General features: G+C 42.4%; 1 protein-coding gene across 1 annotated transcript in view; it reads left to right on the top strand.

Moving 5' to 3' along the window:
• FBXO16 (F-box protein 16) overlaps positions 1 to 13,098 on the top strand; it is a 63,446-nt gene extending 50,348 nt beyond the window's left edge. Inside the window, exon 9 of the mRNA XM_060184899.1 lies at positions 12,836 to 13,098. The gene's annotated coding sequence lies outside the window, so the exon portion shown is untranslated. The remainder of the gene's footprint in view (positions 1 to 12,835) is intronic.
• Positions 13,099 to 20,659: the final 7,561 nt, after the last annotated feature.

The raw sequence follows: 20,659 nt of genomic DNA, 5'->3' as shown, positions 1-20,659 counted from the left end.
ACTCCCAGGCTGTTTCTGTCTTTTCCTGCTGGGGTAGGGGTGTGGGGGGGTGGGGTTCCAGGACACATTGGTGAGGTTGTCTGCCTAAGGAAGGCAGGTTGGCATCATGTTCTACTACTTTTTGTGGTATTTCTTGCACCATCTTTCAACATATCTGGTATGTTATCAGTGCCAAGTTATTGTCACATTTCTACCATACCACTTTTCCCTAATGCTTCCCTTAACCATAGAAGTAAATACAACTGCTTGAAAACATCAACATTCCCACCTGCAGGTGTCTCTCTTCATCTCTCCCTCTCCTTTCTCTCTTATTTTTCTCTGCCTCCATCAAAAAATTAAAAAAGAGAGAGAGAGAGAGAGGCTGGGTGTTGGTGCCGTCAATCAAGTGCCTATGTTACTATGCCCAAGGACATGGGTTGAGGCTCCTGGTCCCCATCCTTGGAGGCGGGAGCTTCATAAGCAGTGAAGCAATGCTGCAGGTGTCTCTCCCTCTTCCCCTTCCACTTCAGTTTCTCTCTGTCTCTACCCAATAAATGAATAAAGAAATATTAAAGAGAGAGAGAGACCATGAAGAGTGGTGGGTTCATAGTGCAGGCATCAAGCCCCAGAGATAACCCTAGTGGCAAAATTATAATTAATCATAATTTAAAAGAAAATTATCTCCATAAGCCTACTTTATCATACATCTACTACAAATTATACAAGTTAAAATATAACTCAGAGTGGGTTCGGTGGCGGTGTACCTGGTTAAGAACAAATGTTACCATGTGCAAGAATCAGGGTTCAAGTACTTGGGGGTACTTCATGAGCGGTGAAGCAACGTTGCAGGTGTGTGTCTCTTTCCCTCTGTCCTCCCCTTCTCTCTGAATTTCTCCCTGTTCCTATCTAAAATAAATAAATAAATAAATAAAGACTTACTAAAGTCACTAAAATGTATTAAGTTATTAAAAATAATTCAGTGTTCTCAGAACTCTGGAAAAAAAGTCATAAAACGGTAGCCTAATTTAACCCCTTTGCCTCAGTACTTTTACTGTGACCTACTGAACAAGATGAAAAAAAAATCTATAAAATTTGTATTTTAGTGGTTTGAAGGATACAAAACCTCCAAAGTACAACAGTAATGGGTGCATGGTATTTAATAGTATTTGGTGCTGGGAAAAAAAAAACAGCATGAAGATTAGCTGTTCAAGCAGCTTAAAGAAGAAAGTATCAATTTAATTGTAGGCATATTCCCATTTTTTTCTAGGTGGAATTAAATTAATTTATTTTTTATTTTGTTTATTTATTTTATGCTAATCTTTAAAAAAATTTATGTATAAAAAGGAAACACTGAAAAAACCATAGGATAAGAGGGGTACAACTCCACACAATTCCCACCACCAGATCTCCGTATCCCATCCCGTCCCCTGAGAGCTTTCCTATTCTTTATCCTCTGGGAGCATGGACCCAAGGCCATTGTCAGTTGCAGAAGGTGGAAGGTCTGGCTTTTGTAATTGCTTCCCTGCTGAACATGGGCATTGACCGGTCGGTCCATACCCCCAACCTGCCTCTCTCTTTCCCTAGTGGGGTGGGGTTCTGGGGAACCAGAGCAACAGGATACATTGGTGGCATAGTTCCATTTTTAAGAATTAGAAATGGATAAAATTCCCTTTTGTTGCCCTTTTCTTTTATTGTTGTAGTTATTATTGTTGTTGATGTCGTCATTGTTGGATAGGACAGAGAGAAATGGAGAAAGGAGGGGAAGACAGAGGGGGGAGAGAAAGACAGACACCTGCAGACCTGCTTCACCACCTGTGAATCAACTCCCCTGCAGGTGGGAAGTCAGGGGCTCGAACCAGGATCCTTACACAGATCCTTGTGTTTCATGCCACATGAGCTTAACCTTCTGTGCCCAACTTCCGGAAATGGATAAAATTCTATACCTGAACCTTTTGTTTAGCTTAGTTAGAATCATCTGCTGAAATCACCTGAAAATAATATAAAAATTATTTGACTTTATTATTGTACTAGGAACATGTAGCATAGTGACAGGTGAATACTACTTGCTGAATAAATAAGGACAAATGAGTTATTCATGATTACAAACAAGAAACAGAAATCATCACTATTTGGTGGTGGGTTTTTTTTTTTATAGAGAGTGAGACAGAAATAAAGAGGGAGACAATGAGAAGAAACAACTACAGCTCTGCTCCACTGCTCGTGAAACTTTCCACCTGCAAGTGGGGTCCAGCGGCTTGAACTCGGCTCCTCATGCATGATAACACACAGACGCTAGTGGCTATACCACTGCCTGCCCCCCACCCAAGTTGAATGTTTTATTATTTTTTTTATATTTATTTATTCTCTTTTGTTGCCCTTGTTCTTTTTTCTTTTAAAAAAAATTATTTTATTTATGTATTTCCTTTTGTTGCCCTTGTTGTTTTATTGTTGTAGTTATTCTTGTTGTCGTTGTTGGATAGGACAGAGAGAAATGGAGAAAGGAGGGGAAGACAGAGAGGAGGAGAGAAAGACAGACACCTGCAGACCTGCTTCACCGCTTGTGAAGGGACTCCCCTGTAGGTGGGGAGCCGGGGGCTCGAACCGGGATCCTTAAACCTGTCCTTGTGCTTTGCGCCACATATGCTTAACCCGCTGCACTACCGCCCAACTCCCCACCCTTGTTTTATTGTAGTAGTTATTATTATTGTTATTGATGTCATTGTTGGATAGGACAGAGAGAAATGGAGACAGGAGGGGAAGACAGAGAGGGGGAAAGAAAGACACCCGCAGACCTGCTTCACCTCCTGTGAAATGACTCCCCTGTAGGTGAGGAGTCAGGTGCTTGAACCGGGATCTTTGAGCCGGTCCTTGCGCTTTGCACCACGTGCGCTTAACCCACTGGGCTAACCGCCAGGCTCCCTCTATCCCATTTCTAAGTGAGATAATCTCATACCTGTCATTTGCCTTCTGAGTCGTTTCCCTAAGCATGGCCCTTTCCAGTTCCATTCATGTTGCATCAAAGAACAAGACTTCATCTTTTCTCAAACTGAATAGTATTGAATTTATATATATATAGGGGCTGGGCGGTGGCATACCGGGTTAAGTGCACACAGTACAATGTAGAAGAACCTGCACAAGGATCCTGGTTCCCCACCTGCAGGAGTGTCACTTTATAAGCGGTGAAACAGGTCTGCAGGAGTCTGTCTTTCCCTTTCCCTCTCTATCTCCCCCTCCCCTCTCAATTTCTGGGGGGGAAAAAAGTGGCCACTAGGAGCAATGGTTTCATAGTGCTAGCACCAAGCACCCATCAATAACCCTGGAGGCAATAATAACATTAGTATATATTAATAGTAATAATATCATTAATAGATTATTCTAACATTAATAATTATTAATATTATTAATAAATAATGTTATTGATTATTAATATATTATCTTTTTAAAAGATTTATTTATTTCTTAATCACCTAGAACCCAGTTCATCATTCTGGCACATGTAATGTCATGGATTAAATTCAGGACCCCATGCTTGAGGCCTTCCCTCCTGGGCTGCTAGTCTACAGCTTCTTAATCCACTCATCTGTTATTGGGCACGTGGGTTGTTTTTATATCTTGGCTATTATAAATAGGACTTTAATGGATAAATTGTGCACATATCTTTTTGGATATGTGTCTTTGTGTTCTTTGGATCAATATCTAGGAATAAAATTGCTGGATTATATGACAGATCTTATTTTAATATCCTGAGAAACCTCCATAACAGTTTTTTCATAGAGGTTATCACCTCATTTTAACAAAAAAACAAACAAACAAAAAATATTCTCCTTGGAAGTCAGGCGGTAGCGCAATGGGTTAAGTGCCTGTGGCAAGAAGCACAAGGACTGGCGTAAGGATTCTGGTTCGAAAGAGGTGGGGAAGACAGAGAGGGAGAAAGATAGACACCTGCAGACCTGCTTCACCAGCGGCTTGTGAAGGGGCTGCCCTGCAGGTGGGGAGCCGGGCTCAAACCGGGATCCTTATGCCGGTGCCACCTGCGCTTAACCTGTTGTGCTACCACCCAACTCCCACAGAGAAGTGAAATGAGGTTTTTTTTTTTTTTTTTTTTTTTTTTTTAACCAGAGTACTGATCAGCTTTGGCTGATGGTGGTGTTGGGGATTGAATCTGGGACTTGGAAGCCTCAGGCATGAGAGTCTCTTTGCATAAACATTATACTATCTACCCCCAGCCTGGACACCAGCATATTAGCTTAGGCCTTTCTCTAGTAGTCTCATTTAATCTTATGCTCATTAAAATCTTGTCTCGAAATAGAATTGCATTCTGAGGTCCTGTAGGTTAGGACTAGACTTCAACACAGGAGTTTGGGGAATATAGTTCAACTCACACCATCCATAACACCCACAGCACCTGTGTGCAGGGTTAAAAGGACCAACATGGAGGGGCTGGAGAAATAATTCACTGAGCATGTGTCTTGCCATGCACATAGCCCAGGTTCCAGTCCTCCTGCCACATAGGAAGTGCTATGGCCCCAAATGAAGCTGGGTACTGTGGTGTTTCTCCTCTTTCTGCCTCTGCCTTTCTATCTGAATGAAAAAGCGACTTGGTGCAGCCATGCATTTGTCAGCTCCAGCTCTGCAAATATACCTAGATAAATAAGAAAACAAAGTAAGGAAGGGAGGAAGGAACAAAAGAAGAAAGGAACGAAGGAAGGAAGGAAGGGGGAAAGAGAGAAAGAAGTTAATCAATTAGCATGGGATAGTGAAGTCCCCAGGAATGATGACAGCAGAAGTCTTTATTTTTATATTTATTTATTCCCTTTTTTTGCCCTTGTTTTATTGTTGTAGTTATTGTTGTTCTTATTGATGTTGTTGTTATTGGATAGGACTGAGAGAAATAGATAGAGGAGGGGAAGACAGAGAGGGGGAGAGAAAGATAGACACCTACAGACCTGCTTCATCGCTTGTGAAGTGACTCCCCTGCAGGTGGGGAGCCCAGGACTCCAACCAGGATCCTTACACCTGGTCCTTGTGCTTCGCACCATGTATGCTTAACCCGCTCTGCTACTGCCAGACTCCCCACAGGAGAAATCTTTATCATCCTTTGGCCTGGAGAATCTAAGAGGAAAGAAAGAGTTGTTCCTGGATGCATTGTGAGCTGTAGCCAAAGGAGAGGGGCCAAAAGGATATAACTGAAAGTGGAGGAACAGAGTTGAAACCCAGAGAGAAGATGCAACAACACTCTCCTTTGTTCATGCCCATCATCTGGAAGTCAGAAAAAGGAAAATTAGGTGATGCAACAGCTAGAGGTCAGCCTGGGAGGCAGGTGGCGCTGGAGTCAAGATGTGTGGTTAGGAATAGGATATGAACGGACTATAGGCAGTAATCAACAAGACAGGGAGAAACTGTATCCATGTTAAAGGAGGCATTGTGATTGAATATCAGACAGCCAAAGTGGGTTCCCATGAATTACTGTAGGACTGCCCAGGAGATGGTGTAGTGAATTAAATGTTGAACCCTTGAGCACGAAGCCCTGATTTCAGTCCCAGCAACACACATGCCAAAGTGATGCTCTGGTGAACTCTCTCTCACTTATTGAAAAGCTTCTTATTTATTTTTGGTTTTATATTTATTTATTTTCCCTGTTGTTGCCCTTGATTTTTTTTATTGTTGTTGTTATTGATGTCATCGTTGTTGGATGGGACAGAGAGAAATGGAAAGAGGAGGGGAAGACAGAGGAAAGATAGACACCTGCAGACCTGCTTCACCGCCTGTGAAGCGACTCCCCTGCAGATGGGAAGCCGGGGGCTCAAACTGGGATCCTGGTCCTTGCCTTTGTGCCACATGCGCAACTTTTTGTTTTAAAAGTTTTTGAAGGATTACAGAATAACTCAGCCCAATAGAGCAGCAACTTGCATGCCTAAAGCCTCAGAGATCACTTCTCCCCTCTTCATCCTCCTCCTCACACCTCTCCCTCCCCTCCTTCATACCCACCCTGGCCATCACTGAGACTTCACCACTCCAGGCCAAGTTTTTCAACTAAAAAGACAGCAACAGAAGTAGAGAGAAAGATACTACAGCATTGAAGTTTCCCTCAGCATAGCTGGGGCTGAGCTCGAATCTGGATCCTGCCCATGACAAAACAAGGGCACCATTCAAGTGAGCTGTATTGGTGTGCCTCAGATTCTCTCTTGCATGAAAAAATAAATCTTAAAAAAAAAACAAAGTTACTGGAAAACAAAGGTGTCACTTTGCTGCAAAATATTAGCCAGACATTCTGAACTAAACCACCTACTTGTGTAACCATTTCAAAACCCCAGAAACAACCATTCTGAGACACTTATTTAAGCAAAGCAGAACGACAGAAACACAAATATGTTGATCATGTCATGTGGAATATTGTCCTTGTACTAGACACTATAATGTATAATACATAGACACATTGACTAGCATATAGATATATATATGGATTAACATGGAAGTTTTGGATGGGTAAGTAGATGCTACACTTAGTAAGTATAATATGGTGTATTATACTCTCCATCAGAAAGGGTTTATTCTTCCAGCATTAGAGCCCTCTTGCTGGCCCTCAGGAGTGGCAGATGTAGAGACAGATGGCTTACAGCATGGAGTCTGCTCCTCTTTGTCCTCATGAACCCCTTAGATATGTTAGAAGCCTGTGACACTGAGATTTTAAAAAATATTTATTTATTTATTTGTTGCCCTTGTTTTATTGTTGTAGTTGTTATTGTTGTTATTGATGTTGTTGTCATTGTTGGATAGGACAGAGAGAAATGGAGAGAAGAGGGGAAGACAGAGAGGGGGAGAGAAAGACAGACACCTGCAGACCTGCTTCATCACTTGTGAAGTGGCTCCCCTGCAGGTGGGGAGCCGGGGCTCGAACTGGGATCCTTATGCCTGTCCTTGCACTTTGTACAACCTGCGCTAAACCTGCTGTGCTACCACCCAATTCCCTGACATTGAGATTTTTTTAAAAAATGTTATTAGTGATTCAGTATTGATTTACAAAATCACATGTCAACAGGAATATAATTCCACACCATTCCCACCACCAGAGTTCTGAATCCCAAGTCCCCCCATTGCAAACCACTACGGTTCCCCCAAGGTTGCAGACATGGGTCTAGGATATCTAGGATATCAGGTCCTAGAGTGTTCCCAAGAAATTCAGGAGAAACTCCAGCATTAACTCAAGCCCCATCCTAACTAAATGGCACTTGATTTATCTTTTCTGGTATTCACTAGAACACTATCTTTTTCGTGTTTTGTCCATCAAAGTTTTCTTTTTTTTTTTTTCCTGTATATGTCTTATTGCACCCTCTCTGATGGGTTGGGGAATGCTACAAAGTACCATGGTTTCATTAACTTTGTTATTTTCACATTTTCTGTTATGCAGTCAGCATTTGGTTGGCATCTGGCTGTTAGTACTGGAACTGCATCACTTCAGTATTATTTATTAACTACCATCTTCATTTGGTTCCACTAGCATAGAAATACCACAAGAGGGCGCTCCATACACTCTTTTAGAAGCCTAACCCTCCTGCCCACTTGGGTTTCTTTTGAAAACTGCCATTGCAACTGACCTTAATGAGAACCTATTTCATGTTACTATTGGGTTGGAAAATTGTGAATATCTGTAACAATACCCTTAGAGAAATATTTATTCAGGACTAGTTATATTAAAGTTACTCCAACAAATATTCAAATATTGTAGTTAAATTTTAATTATTATTGTTGTTTTTTTTTTTTTTTTTTGCCACAAGGTTATTGCTGGGGCTTGTTGTCTGCATGACAAATTTATGGCTCCCAATAGCCTTTTCTTTCTTTCTTTCTTTCTTTCTTTCTTTCTTTTTACCTTTCCTTCCTTCTTCCTTCCTTCTTTCTTTCCTTCCTTCCTTCTTTCTTTCTCTGTTTCTCTATTTCTTTCTTTTTTTATTAGACAGGAGAGAGAGGGAAGTTGAAAGGGGAAGGGTTAGAGAGACAGAGGGAGAGAGAGAGAGAGAGATACCTGAAGGACTGCTTTACCACTCATAAATCAAGTGGAGACTGGGGGTTTGAACCCGGGTCCTTGAGCATGGTAAGGTACACTCAACTAGGTGCAGCACCTCCCAGTCTGTATCTTTCCCTCCCCTCTCAATTTCTTTCTGTTCAATTAAAAAAAAAAAAAAAAGGAAAAGTTGTCATCAGGAGCAGTGGATTTGTAGTGCCAGCACCAAGCCCCAGTGACAACCCTGGAGGCAAACAGCAACAACAACAAAATAATTCTGAGGATGAACTAGTAGGGTGGGGGCAGCGGAGGAGAAGAGAGAGGATGGGGGAAAGAAAATTTAATCAGGGATGATATCGTCAAGAGTGCTGAAGGACATGCAAGGGATACAGAAAGATAAGATCTTAAACTCTTTTTTTTATATTTATTTATTTATTTTCCTTTTGGTTGCCCTTGTTTTTTTATTGTTGTTGTAGTTATTGATGTTGTCATTGTTAGATAGGACAGAGAGAAATGGAGAAAGGAGGGAAAGATAAAGAGGGGGAGGGAAAGATAGACACCTGCAGACCTGCTTCACCGCTTGTGAAGCGACTCATCTGCAAATGGGGAGTCGGGGGTTCGAACCAGATCCTTACACTGGTCCTTGCGCTTTGTGCCATGTGCGCTTAACCTGCTGCGCTACTGCCCGGCTCCCAAACTCTTTTGTTTTATTTTGTTTTGTTGTCATTGGAGCTTCACCACTGTAAGCCACCTCTTTCAAATGGAAAGACAGGGAAAGCCATCATAGCACTGAAGCTTTCTTTTCTCAGTGTACAGGAGGCTGGGCAGGAACCTAGGTCATTCCCATGACAAAGCAAGTGCGCTGAGTGAGCTATTGTGTTGGGCCTGGACATTTTTCTGGATGCTATAAATTATAGCCCTTATGCTATAGCAGCCTCTGTAATACCCTACACTCTCTTATAATTTATTCTGGGACATGCCTCCCCCCCCACACCCCCAACCCCCACACACACGTTTTTTTTCTTCCATGTTTTGGATTCTCTACTTTGTCTTGACTTTATCAGAATCCATAATTTTTTTTACATAATTTTTTTTTTGCTTGCTAGATTACAGTGCCCTCTCTCTTCTATTAACAAATACATTCGAACCATTAAAGTTTCACAAGACAAACCAGAAAGACATTATCACCAGTTTACAGGTGAGAACTTCAAGACCCACAGATGGTAAAAGACCTGTCCCATGTGATCTCACATTACAGAGCCAAGGAAGGAACTAGTTCTCATTTCCCTTCCTTCTTGATTTTCTACCACACAACTTCTCCCATACTGACTTTGTCTACACAGGGGTCTGCTATTTCCAGAGACCCCATTCTGCCCTGGGGCAGGGGGCCTTCTTCCTATTGCTTTTCAATCAGCTCTTTTCATCCTCTCACTGCATGCCTTTTTTTTTTTTTTGTCTATCATTCTGGCATTCCACACTTATTAAGATGTTTGAGATCCTAGCTCACAAATACTTCAAGTTCTTCCCAATCTGATTCTGATTTCTGTAATAAAAGTCAATTGTCTTGTTAAGTTCTGATTTTAGCAGGATAAAAAGAAAGTTTGGAGCTGGGTGGTAGTGCACCTGGTTGAGTGCACATGTTACAATGCGTAATGACCCAGGTTTGAGCTCCCAGTCCCAACCTTCAGGAGGGAAGCTTTGCAGGTCTGCAGGTGTCTCTCTGTCTCTTGATTTCTAGCTGTCTCTATCCAATAAATAAAGATAATAAAAAAATTTAAAAACAGTTTGTGAGTGGAGATGCAAGATACCTCATAGGGAAAGGCACCTGCTTTGCTATGCATGCAGCTCAGGTTCAAATCCAGCCTCCACCCCAGTGGGGGGAACTTCAGTACTGTGGTATCTTTCTGTCTCTGTGTCTCTCTGAAATTAAAAGTCTTCCCAGAGTGGTGAAGCCCTGTTGATGACAAAAAAAAGTTTTTACCAAAATTTCACTCTGTGTGTGTGTGTGTATTTGAGATGTATCCTTGGTTTTTGAGTGTGAGAGAGATGAGTGAACCAAATGACCACTTCACTCAGGCATACAGGGTGTCAGCGATGGAACCTATGGTCTCAGCTATGCAAATCCTGCATTATTAAGCCACCTTCCCTGTGGTAAAACTTTAGTATTAAAAAGTGTATAGGATTTAAAAAAATTGATAGTATTCCCTACAAAAGAAAATATAAATTCTTTAACCTGGTGATGTGCTGCAGTAGCTTTCCAATCCCCTTTTTTTTCTTTCTTTTTTCTCAGTATGAACTCCATACTTCCAATATGATTGAGAAGTGCGGTGAGGCGGGGTGTAGGAGGGTGGGTGGCACACCCAGTTAAGCACACGTAGTACGAAGTGCAAGGACCTGCTCATGGATCTCGGTTCAAGCCCCCAGCCCCTACCTACGGGGGATCAATTCACAGGTGGTGAAGCAGGTCTGTAGGTGTCTGTCCTTCTCTGCCCCTCTCTATTTTCCCCTCCTTCCTCAATCTCTCTCTGTCTTATCCAAAAAATAAATTTGAAAAAATGGCCACAGGAGCAGTGGACTCATGGTACAGACACTGAGCCCCAGCAATAACCCTGGAGGCAAAAAAAAGTGGGTATTATTACATTGACAGGTGATTGGGAAATAAGTTAATTATCATTCAACATAGTAATAATGAGGATCCAGAAGGCAATGCTTGACGAGTGGAAGAACCGATAAGCATTCTGAGTTAACAGAAGAGATTATCATGATCATAGAAGTTTTTGCCAAATGAGAGTTGATTTGGTTCATTTAGTCTGGATGAGATTTTATAAACATTCCAAGATGAAATGATTTATGCAAAGTTAGAAAGAAAAATTAAGAAAAACAAAAGTGAACAAAGATTAGACAACTTGGCCTGAAGTCAAGGTTATGTGAAAGGGAGTAGCAGTGATAAGCTTGAGAAAACCTTGACCAGGAGGCCTGTGTATTTATTTGGGAGGGCAATGCTTTTTCTAACTTGTTTGCAGTAACATTTTGATAGATTTTGTTCCAGCATGAAAAAGAGAAACTATTCTTAAGAAAATAACTGTACAGTTGTGTATATATATACATATATATATATGTATATATATATGTATCACAGCTACCATATGTCCATGAGAGTACCAAGCTGTTGAAATATAGTCTGCTGTTCTTGATTTTATTTATTTATTTATTTTACTCAGTGCTAGGAAATGAAGTCAGGGCCTCACACATGTATAGTACTGCTGATTAACCTCCCTGCTCCAATTATGTTTGTTTTCTTGTTATGGGGAGAGAGGGACTGAGAGGAATGACACTTCAGCACTATTCCAGCATCCATGAAGTTCTCCAGTGCCATCCATGATGCTTCCATGCAGTTCTGGGGTTGGAACTCAGGGCCTCACACTATCCCAGCTGAGCAACCTCCTGGTCCCAGCTATTATTTATGTGCTGCTTGTTCATTCTGTTTGCCATCCACTAATGCTAGCAGGTAAAAGTCTGGGTAAATATTACAAACTGAGGAAACTCTAGCCATTAAATTTTCTTTGTTGGGTTGGGTGGTAGTGTGTCTAGCTGAGCGTATATGCTAACTTTTGAAAGGACCTGGGGTTCAAGCCCCTGGTCCTTGTTTTACGAGTGAAACAGTGTTATAGGTGTCTCTCTCTCTCTCTCTCTCTCTCTCTCTCTTCTCTATCTCCCCTTCCCTCTCAATTTCCCTTTGTTTCTATTTTTTTAAGTAAATTTTTTTTGTTATTTTATTTCCTTCTGTTGCCCTTGTTGTTTCATTGTTGTGGTTATTATTGTTGTTGCTATTCTTTCTATTTTTTAAAAAAATTTTTTTTTCTTTGTTCTTTGAACTAGAGAAAATGTCAAGGTTATTTAACTGGAGGATATATAGACCACCTGCATTCAGCTCAGAGCACATCAGATTTCTGGGGTGTATGGATTAAGCCCTTGGGGGACCATGGGAAGCAAGGCCCTGAAAGGATAATGTGTGCTTTTAGGCAGATTACTTTGGACAGATTACTCAGGTAATCAGATAGGGGATGCGTTAGAGAAGGGAGCAGCCAAAGACAGAAGACAAGTGGGGAGACGACAGCAGAAAACAGCAGTAATGCAGACTTTAGATGGAGGGACTGAATCTTATGTTTACACAGTGCTTCATTCTGCAAATTCTTTTGGCTTTTTAAAATTATGTTGCAGTTAGTGTCATTAAAAGAAACAGGGCAGGGGTAGATAGCATAATGATTCTGCAAAGAGACTCTTCATGCCCGACGCTCCAAAGTCCCAGGTTTAATCCCCCGTACCACCATAAACCAGAGCTGAGCAGTGCTGTGGTTAAAAAATAAAAAAGAAGAAGAAGAGAAAGACCAAGGTGAAAGTTTAATCTAAAATATGGCCATATGGGAGACATTTAAAAAGAATAATTGATACACATGAGTGACTGGTGGAGGGGTAACTAAGGATGTGGAAAGGACAGGAGTGGGATTTAAGGTGATCTCTGTTTTTAACTTTGGGTGATTATAAGAATGTGTCTCCTCCTTCTCTATCTTCCTCAGTCTTTCTTTATGCTCCTCCTTCTCCACCTTGTCCTCCTCCTCCTACTTCAGACTTATTTATTTTTAATGAGTGAGAGGGGAAAGGAAGCAAGAGAACCAAAGTATTACTTTAGTTCATGCAATGTCAGGGCTGGAATTTGGGACCTCAATCTTGAGAGTCCAATATTTTATCCACTGTACCACCTCCCAGACCTCAAGAATGTATCTGTTGTTACAAAAACTTAAAGATAAAACTCATTTGGGAAAGAGTCTTGTGATGCATTTATTTATGTTTCCATAGACTTGCTTAGCTCTGGCTTACTGCAGTGCTGGGGAATGAACCTGGGACCTGTGGTGTATCAAACATGAAAGTCTACTGCAAAGGATTGGCCGGGGTAAGGATCCCGGTTCGAGCCCCAGGCTCCCCACCTGCTTGAGGAGTCGCTTCACAGGTGGTGAAGCAGGTCTACAGGTGTCTGCCTTTCTCTCCCCGTCTTCCCCTCCTCTCTCCATTTCTCTCTGTCCTATCTAACGATGACAACAATAATAACTACAACAAGGACAACAAAATAGAATAAATAAAATAAAATAATAAATAAATATTTTAAAAAAGAAAGTCTGTTGCATAAAGCACTGTGCTATCATCCACGGGTGGGGGCGGGGCATAGGCTTGAGGGTGGGAAGGGTGCTAGTAAGGCTGGCTTCCTGAAAGCGCCACCCATGTGACCCTGGACACACACAGTCCAGTGCATAGAAAGGTCCCAGAATAGGAATTTAAGGCTCTTGAAATTCCTTTTGAGTTTTGTCTGCATTTTCTATCCCTTCCCCCTTGCAAATTCCACACAGGTTCTGGGTGATGATGTAGTGAGTGTAAACTATCCTCTCTTTTGGAAATATCTGTTGAGGACTCAGAAGTGGGTGTCTTGCCTGGGTAGCACATTTAATTTAGCTTAGGGCCTTTGTGCTGGCAGAGGGCAGTAGACGGTGGGAGGAGACTACTCAAGCTGGTGAGCTAGGGTAGATTTCCAAGAGGCCGAGAGATGGGTTCACGGCCAGCGGTGCGTCATACAGCATTGGCAACGGAAAGGCAGTGGGACTGGCACAAAGTCGAGGCAAAAAGATCGTCCAGGCCAGGGTGGGAGGGGAGTTAAGGAGCGAAGCGCCAACACAAAACCTGCTTTAGCGCCCAGCTCCCCGGCAGGCTGCGGTGCTTCGAAGCGCATGCGGGGAGATGCCGCCTCCCCGGGGCCACGCCTGCGCCGGTGCGCGCACAGCTCAACCCCGCGGCTCCGCGACTAGCAGGGGCGGCCTATGAGCGCGCGAGGCCGAGGCCCCCCTCCCGCCCGCCGGCTGCGCGCCCGGGGTGGTGCCGGGAGGGCTCCGTGGGCCTGGGCACGTCCTCGGCGCCGCGCCCTGCCGGCCCGCGCGCCCTGAGGCTGAGCTGGCGGGGAGGGGCCTTGCTGGGCGCTTCCGAGAGGCCCCGGAGGGGACGACAACTGCGGTGGCCTCCCACCTCCTGGGCAGGGCCGGCCCGCGCGCTGTCTCTCCAGTCTCCGCCCTGCGCTGCCAGGGGGGCGTCCTGTGCACATTGAATCCAGCAATCTCGCCTGCTTTGGCAGAACCCTCTCTCTCCACCTTGCCAGGCCTCTGGAACATCCAGAAACTCCGTGCTCGCCCAACTGTGTGCATAAAGGCCCCGTTTAGCCTTCTAAAATCTCAAGAGGGGACTCCCTTGGAGAAATAACCTAATTCAAAGAACTGGGAAGGAAGCCAAAAGAGACAGGAGGTTGCCTGTCACCATATAATCAAAGTATATAGTATGTGGTTAACTGTATGAAACTGTCGAATACGGGAGGGGGGTGTAGAGTGGAGAGTAGAAGCACCCATAATCCCACTAAATTCAAGCAAACGCTATATTTTGAGGTGTTTTTTTTCACCTGTTGCTCTGAGTGCTTTTCGTCCCATAATTCTGTCCACATCCTTGAATATCTTGCCTTTGGTGCTTAATATCGAAAACATTTTTCCATTTTTTAGGACATAGCATTGGTGGTTCTAAACTAACATTGTAGAACTGTATCAAACGAACCACTTTCCTTTAAAAAAAATTTTTATATTTCTTTACTTATGAGAAAGGAGGGAGACAGAGAACCAGTACATCATTCTGGCACATTCAATGCAACCTCATGCTTGAGTTTCCAAGGCTTTATTCACTGTGCCACCTCCCAGGGTGCCCATTCTCATCTTTTAAAGTTCTAAAGAAGGTGGTCCAGGAGGTGGCACAGTGAATAAAGTGTTGGACTTTCAAGCATGAGGTCCACAGTTCGATCTCTAGCAGCACATATATCAGAGTGATGTTTGGTTCTTTCGCTATTCCTATCTTCCTCATGAATAAATAAAATATTTTTTAAAAAAAAGACCTAAAGGAAGAGATCTGGTGGTGGCACACGTAGTAGAGTGCACACATTTTAGTACCCAAGAATCTGGGTTCAAGCCCCTGGCCCCCACCTGTAGGTAGGAGGCTCAAACTTCACAAGCAATGAAGCAGGGCTGCAGGTGTCTCTCTCCATCTCTATCTCCCCCACCTCTCAATTTCTCTGTTCTATATAAAATAAATAAATAATAGTAATTATTATTATTTGCCTCCAGAGTTATCACGGGGGCTCAGAGCCTGCACTACAAATCCTCTGCTCCTGGAGGCCACTTTTTCCATTTTGTTGCCCTTGTTGTTGTTATTGCTATTGGATAGGACAGAGAAATCGAGAGAGGATGGGAAGACAGAGAGGAGGAGAGAAAGATAGACTCCTTTAGACCTGCTTTGCCACTTGTGAAGTGACTCCCTTCCTGCAAGTAGGGAGCCAGGGGCTAGAACCGGGATCCTTACACCAGTGTTTGCGCTTCAAGCCATGTGCATTTTTTAAAAATAAAGGGGGCAGTTAGATATAACCAGCAGTTATATACCTCACAATACACTTTCACACCAGAGGTCACAGGTTCAATTCCTGGGCATCAACCTAAGTCTGAGTTGAGCAGCGCTTGGGTCAAAAATAAAGTATAAGCTCAAAGAATACAAATATGCCTTAAAGTCATTTTTATTTTGTGAGATAGAGGGAGAAAGAAACTAGAGCACAGCTGTGCTCAAGCATAAGCAGTGCTGGGAGTTCAAACTCGCCTAGGCCAGGCCTCTGTTTACTAGTCCTGTACTCCACTACTGAAACACCTCCCTGCTACAGACAGCTCATCTGTTCACTTGCACTGAATGAATGGTAGGTCTTACTATACCTACAGATACTGATCAGTAAAAGACGATGACACTGAATCAGTGATTCTATCTACGGCCATCCCACCCTAAACATACTCAATCTCATCTTAATCAGTAATTACATCTCCCTGGGCACCTAACCTCAGTTCTTTCTTTTTTTCATAACAAAGCACAGAAAAATTAGGAGAGTGGACTAAACATTCAGTTTAGATGTTTAGTTTCTCCATAATTTTCTGTTCCCCTAAAGCTTAAAAAAGGATGCCACCCAGTCAGTGTGTGTATGTGTGGGGGGGGGTAGAGAGGGGGGGCAGGGGAGGTAGCTCAACTGGTTGAGCTTGGGTCTGGGAGGCCTGAGGCTCCTAGTTCCATCCCTGTGATCCCCAGTACCTCATGTGCTGGAGTGGTGCTATGACTTCCATTTCTCTTCTACCTTATATGAAAAGAAATAAAATAAATCTTTTCTTTAAAAAAAGGATCCCACCCAATTAGTGTTTTGCAGACTGAAGAGGAGTCACTCAGTCTCTGCCCTTGAACTCTGGTCACCCCTGTTTCCACATGGGGCTCATCAAGTGTGTTTCTTTAGGAGGTTGAGCCTGCTAAATCTTTCTGGGATTCCCATGGAGTCTGACTAATCAGGAATAAAAACTTCGGTGGTAAATAATTATTTCTGGGGAGCCAGGCAGTGGAGCAGCAGGTTAACTGTACATGGTGGAAAGTGCAAGGATCTGCATCAGGATCCCAGTTTGAGCCTGGCTCTCCACCTGCAGGGGACTCGATTCACAGGCGGTGAAGCAGGTCTGCAGGTGTCTATCTTTCTCTGCCCCTCTCTGTCTTCCCTTCCTCTCTCCATTTCTCTCTGTCCTATCCAACAACAACAATGATGATAAACAACAAGGGCAACAAAAGGGAAAAAATGAATAAAGTTTATTTAAAAAATATTATTTCTGTTAAAAATCCCTTAGAAAAACAATCCAGATGTTCATTAACAGATAACAACAGGCATTCAGACATCACTTAACAGCCAGGGATGTGTTCTGAGAAATACTTCCATAGATGATTCTATTGCTTTGCAAAAGTCAGAGTGTAATTACACCTAGAAAGTAGAACTGACCACCCATCTAGGCTCTATGGCACAACCTATTGAAACTACCATTGCCTACAGGTTTGTAATTGACCACAGTATTACTAAATGACTCATGTCCCTGGAGGTGACACAGTAGATAATATGTTGGGCTCTCCAGCATAAGGTGCCAACTTTGATCCCCAGCAATTCATGTGCCAGAGGAATGCTCTGGTTCTCTCTCATTAAGTGACTCATAATCATCTATCTGCAGTCGAATATTATTCAACCACAAGAAGGAAATCTTGCCATTTGCAACATGAATTAAGGACAGTATACTAAGTCAAAAAAAGTCATACAAAGAAGCACAAATACTGCATGACATCACTGATTTATTAAATATACAAAAAAAAGACAAACTTATAAAAACAGAGAGTAAAAGTGTCCCAGGAAGTGACACAGTAGATAAAGCATAGGACTTCAAGCATGAGATCCTGAATTTGATCCTTGGAATCACGTGTGCCAGAGTAGTGATCTGGCTGTCTCTCATTCTCATGAATAAGTAAATATTAAAAAACAAAAAACATAAACAGGGGGTCAAGCGGTGACACACCCAGTTAAGCACACACATAATCATGCACAAGGACCTGGGTTCCAGTCCCCACTGCCCACCTGCAGAGAGGATGCTTCACAAATGGTGAAGCAGGTCTACAGGTGTCTCTTTTCTCTCCCTTTCTATCTCCCCCTCCCTTCTCAATTTCTCTCTGTTGTATCAAAACAAAACAGAAAAAAACAGCGTCCGGGAGTTGAGCTGTCGCACAGCAGCTTAAGCGCACATAGTGCAAACCACAAGGACCTGCGTAAGGATCCCGGTTCGAGCCCCTGGCTCCCCACCTGCAGGGGATTCGCTTTACAAGGGTGAAGCAGGTCTGCAGGTGTCTATCTTTCTCTCCCCCTCTCTGTCTTCCCCTCCTCTCTCCATTTCTCTCTGTCCTATCCAACAACAACAACATCAATAACAACAACAGTAATAACTACAACAATAAAAACAAGGGCAACAAAAGGGAATAAATAAAATATTTTTTTAAAAAAGAAAGAAAAAACAATGACCACCAAGAGCAGTGGATTTGGGATCACCAAGCTCCAGTGATAACCTGGTGATCATAAATAAATAGAGAATAAAATGGAGGCTGGGAGAATAGGAAAAATGTTATTTAAGGATACAAACTTGTAAGTAGTAGATAGACAAGTTCTGAAATCTAATGCACCTATATATTGACTTGGGCAATTATATTAAGGACACCAAACTTGCTAAGAGAATATATCTTAACTACTCACATTAGAAAAAAAAATAAATGAGTTATGTGAATGATAGCTACTGCTACAGTGGCACTCATTGCAATAGATTAATGAGTTGAGTGAGTGCAATGTACAAACCATAAACAAGGTTAACTGTCAAAATGATGTTTTTCAATAAAATGTGAAGGTGCTAAATAGCTTGAGACCTTAGAAAATAAGATAGAAAAGAAACAGCTGCATAGATATAACCCTTACTCTCAGCCATCTCTCCCCCCATCTCACACACACACACACACACACACACACACACACACACACACTGAAACTGCCAGACTTTTAAACGTAAATGGGAAATGACTAGAGGAAAAAGGAATAAAGAATCCCTTGGAAGGAAAGGAAGGAAGGAAGGAAGGAAGGAAGGAAGGAAGGAAGGAAGGAAGGAAAGAAGGAAGGAAGGAAGGAAAAAGAAATATTTCTTCACTGTTTGGTACATCACTTTCCTATAAGAATTTGATCCCAGAAGTCAGGCAGTAGCACAGCAGGTTAAGCACACGTGGTGCGAAGCCAAGGACTGCATAAGGATCCCAGTTCAAGCCCCTGGCTCCCCACCTGCAGGGGAAGTCGCTTCACAGAGGGTGAAGCAGGTCTGCAGGTGTCTATCTCTCCCCCCTCTGTCTCCCCTCCTCTCTCAATTTCTCTCTGTCCTATTTAACAATGACGACATCAATAACAATAATAATAACAACTACAGCAACAATAAAAAACAAGGGCAACAAAAGGGAAAATAAATTAATTTAATTTAATTTAAATTTAAATAAAAAAGAAAGAATTTGTTCCACAAATCTGAGTGACTGAAAGGCCTCCAGATGACACTGTGGGGCTTAGGTCTTGTGTTATAAGATTCACACATGTGGCTCCTAAAACTCAAAGGTAAATCTGACTCCTTAGTTCTCTGTACAAGTATCAAGTGTTGCTTTCTTTCACTTTCTTACTTCACTCCTATGGAGAGAGTGATTGTGAATAGTTTTTGCACTTGTTCTTAAGTTGAAAAAAAAATTTAAATTTACTTATTGGATAGAATCAGAGAGAAGTCGAGAGGGAAGGGATAGAGAGAGTTGAAGAGAAAGTGACACCTGTAGCACTGCTTCACTGCTCACAAAGCTCCCCCTACCCCTGCAGGGGACTTGAACTCTGGTCCTTACATATAGTAATATATATGCTCAATCAGATGCATCACTGTGCATGTATTTCAAATATACCACTTTATTGGGGGAAGTGCTGATTTACAAGGCAGTTGTCACAAGACTGTAACTTCATGTCTCCCCATGATAGGTTGTCAGCACACCATACTTTACGCCAGCTAGTGCTCTTCCTTTACCACAGGAAAACCTTGGTCCCTTCCCACCTTCTCTAGAGTTGTTGAATCTGTTTCAATTAATCAAATATGATTATGTTTTACTCAGTATTTTCTCTTTCTCAAGGTCTTTCTCTCTCTGTCTCTTAGACACAGAGAAGCAGAAAGGCAGAGAGAGGGAGGGAGAGAGAGAGAGAGAGAGAGAGAGAAGACAGTTCTTAATCTTCAGTATGGTGGGACCAGGCTCAAACCTGGGTCATGCACATGGCAAAGCAGCAAACTCAAAATATCCAAGTGAGCTATTTTGCTGGCTTTCTCTGTTTCTTAAGTTCCACCTATAGGTCACATTATCTGGTATTTGTCTTTCTCCTTCTGGCTTAATCCACTTAACATGTGGAGGAGCACTGGGAATATCCTCACCCTTCTAGATTCTTCCCAAACTAGACAGGTTGGGAGTCAGGAGGTAGCGCAGCAGGTTAAGTGCACGTGATTCAAAGTTCAAGGACCAGTATAAGGATCTCGGTTCAAGCTCCTGGCTCCCCACCTGCAGGGGAGTTGCCTCATAGGCAGTGAAGCAGGTCTGCAGGTGTCTATCTTTCTCTCCCCCTCTCTGTCTTCCCTTCCTCTCTCCATTTCTCTCTGTCCTATCCAACAACGACAACAACAATAATAACTACAACAACAATAAAAACAACAAGGGCAACAAAAGGGAATAAGTAAATAAATAAGTAAACATTTTAAAACCTAGACAGGTCATTCAAACAACATTAGACATGTTATAAAAGAAAAAATATTTAATAGTGTGCACACAGGGAGAGTACATACTAGGGAGAAGTAAGAGGTGATTTATTTTGTGAACTGTGCTTCTAGGATGTCTGAGGAGTAAGGATTAGAACTGGGAGCGACAGGTGAAGATAATCTGCAGTTTCTTTTGGTAAAAAGAAAGAGCTGTTAGTCTGGCTTAAAAGCAAAGGGAGAATGACTTGTCTCTGAGATCTAGGGTCTGCATTTTTTAGTTTAGAACAATTTGCATAGCCAAGAGCTGTTTTTGAAGACTTGTGCACAGATGTTTATTTATATTACCTTCACATGGTTTCTTCAAGTACCATTCAAGTTGTAACAAAAGAGAACATGTCATCTTTTCTTTTTTGTT

The sequence above is a fragment of the Erinaceus europaeus genome, chromosome 2 (genome assembly GCF_950295315.1).
Source record: "Erinaceus europaeus chromosome 2, mEriEur2.1, whole genome shotgun sequence".
NCBI lineage: Eukaryota > Metazoa > Chordata > Mammalia > Eulipotyphla > Erinaceidae > Erinaceus > Erinaceus europaeus.
Note: the sequence above shows the minus strand (reverse complement) of the source record. Positions and strands in the feature narration are given on the sequence as shown.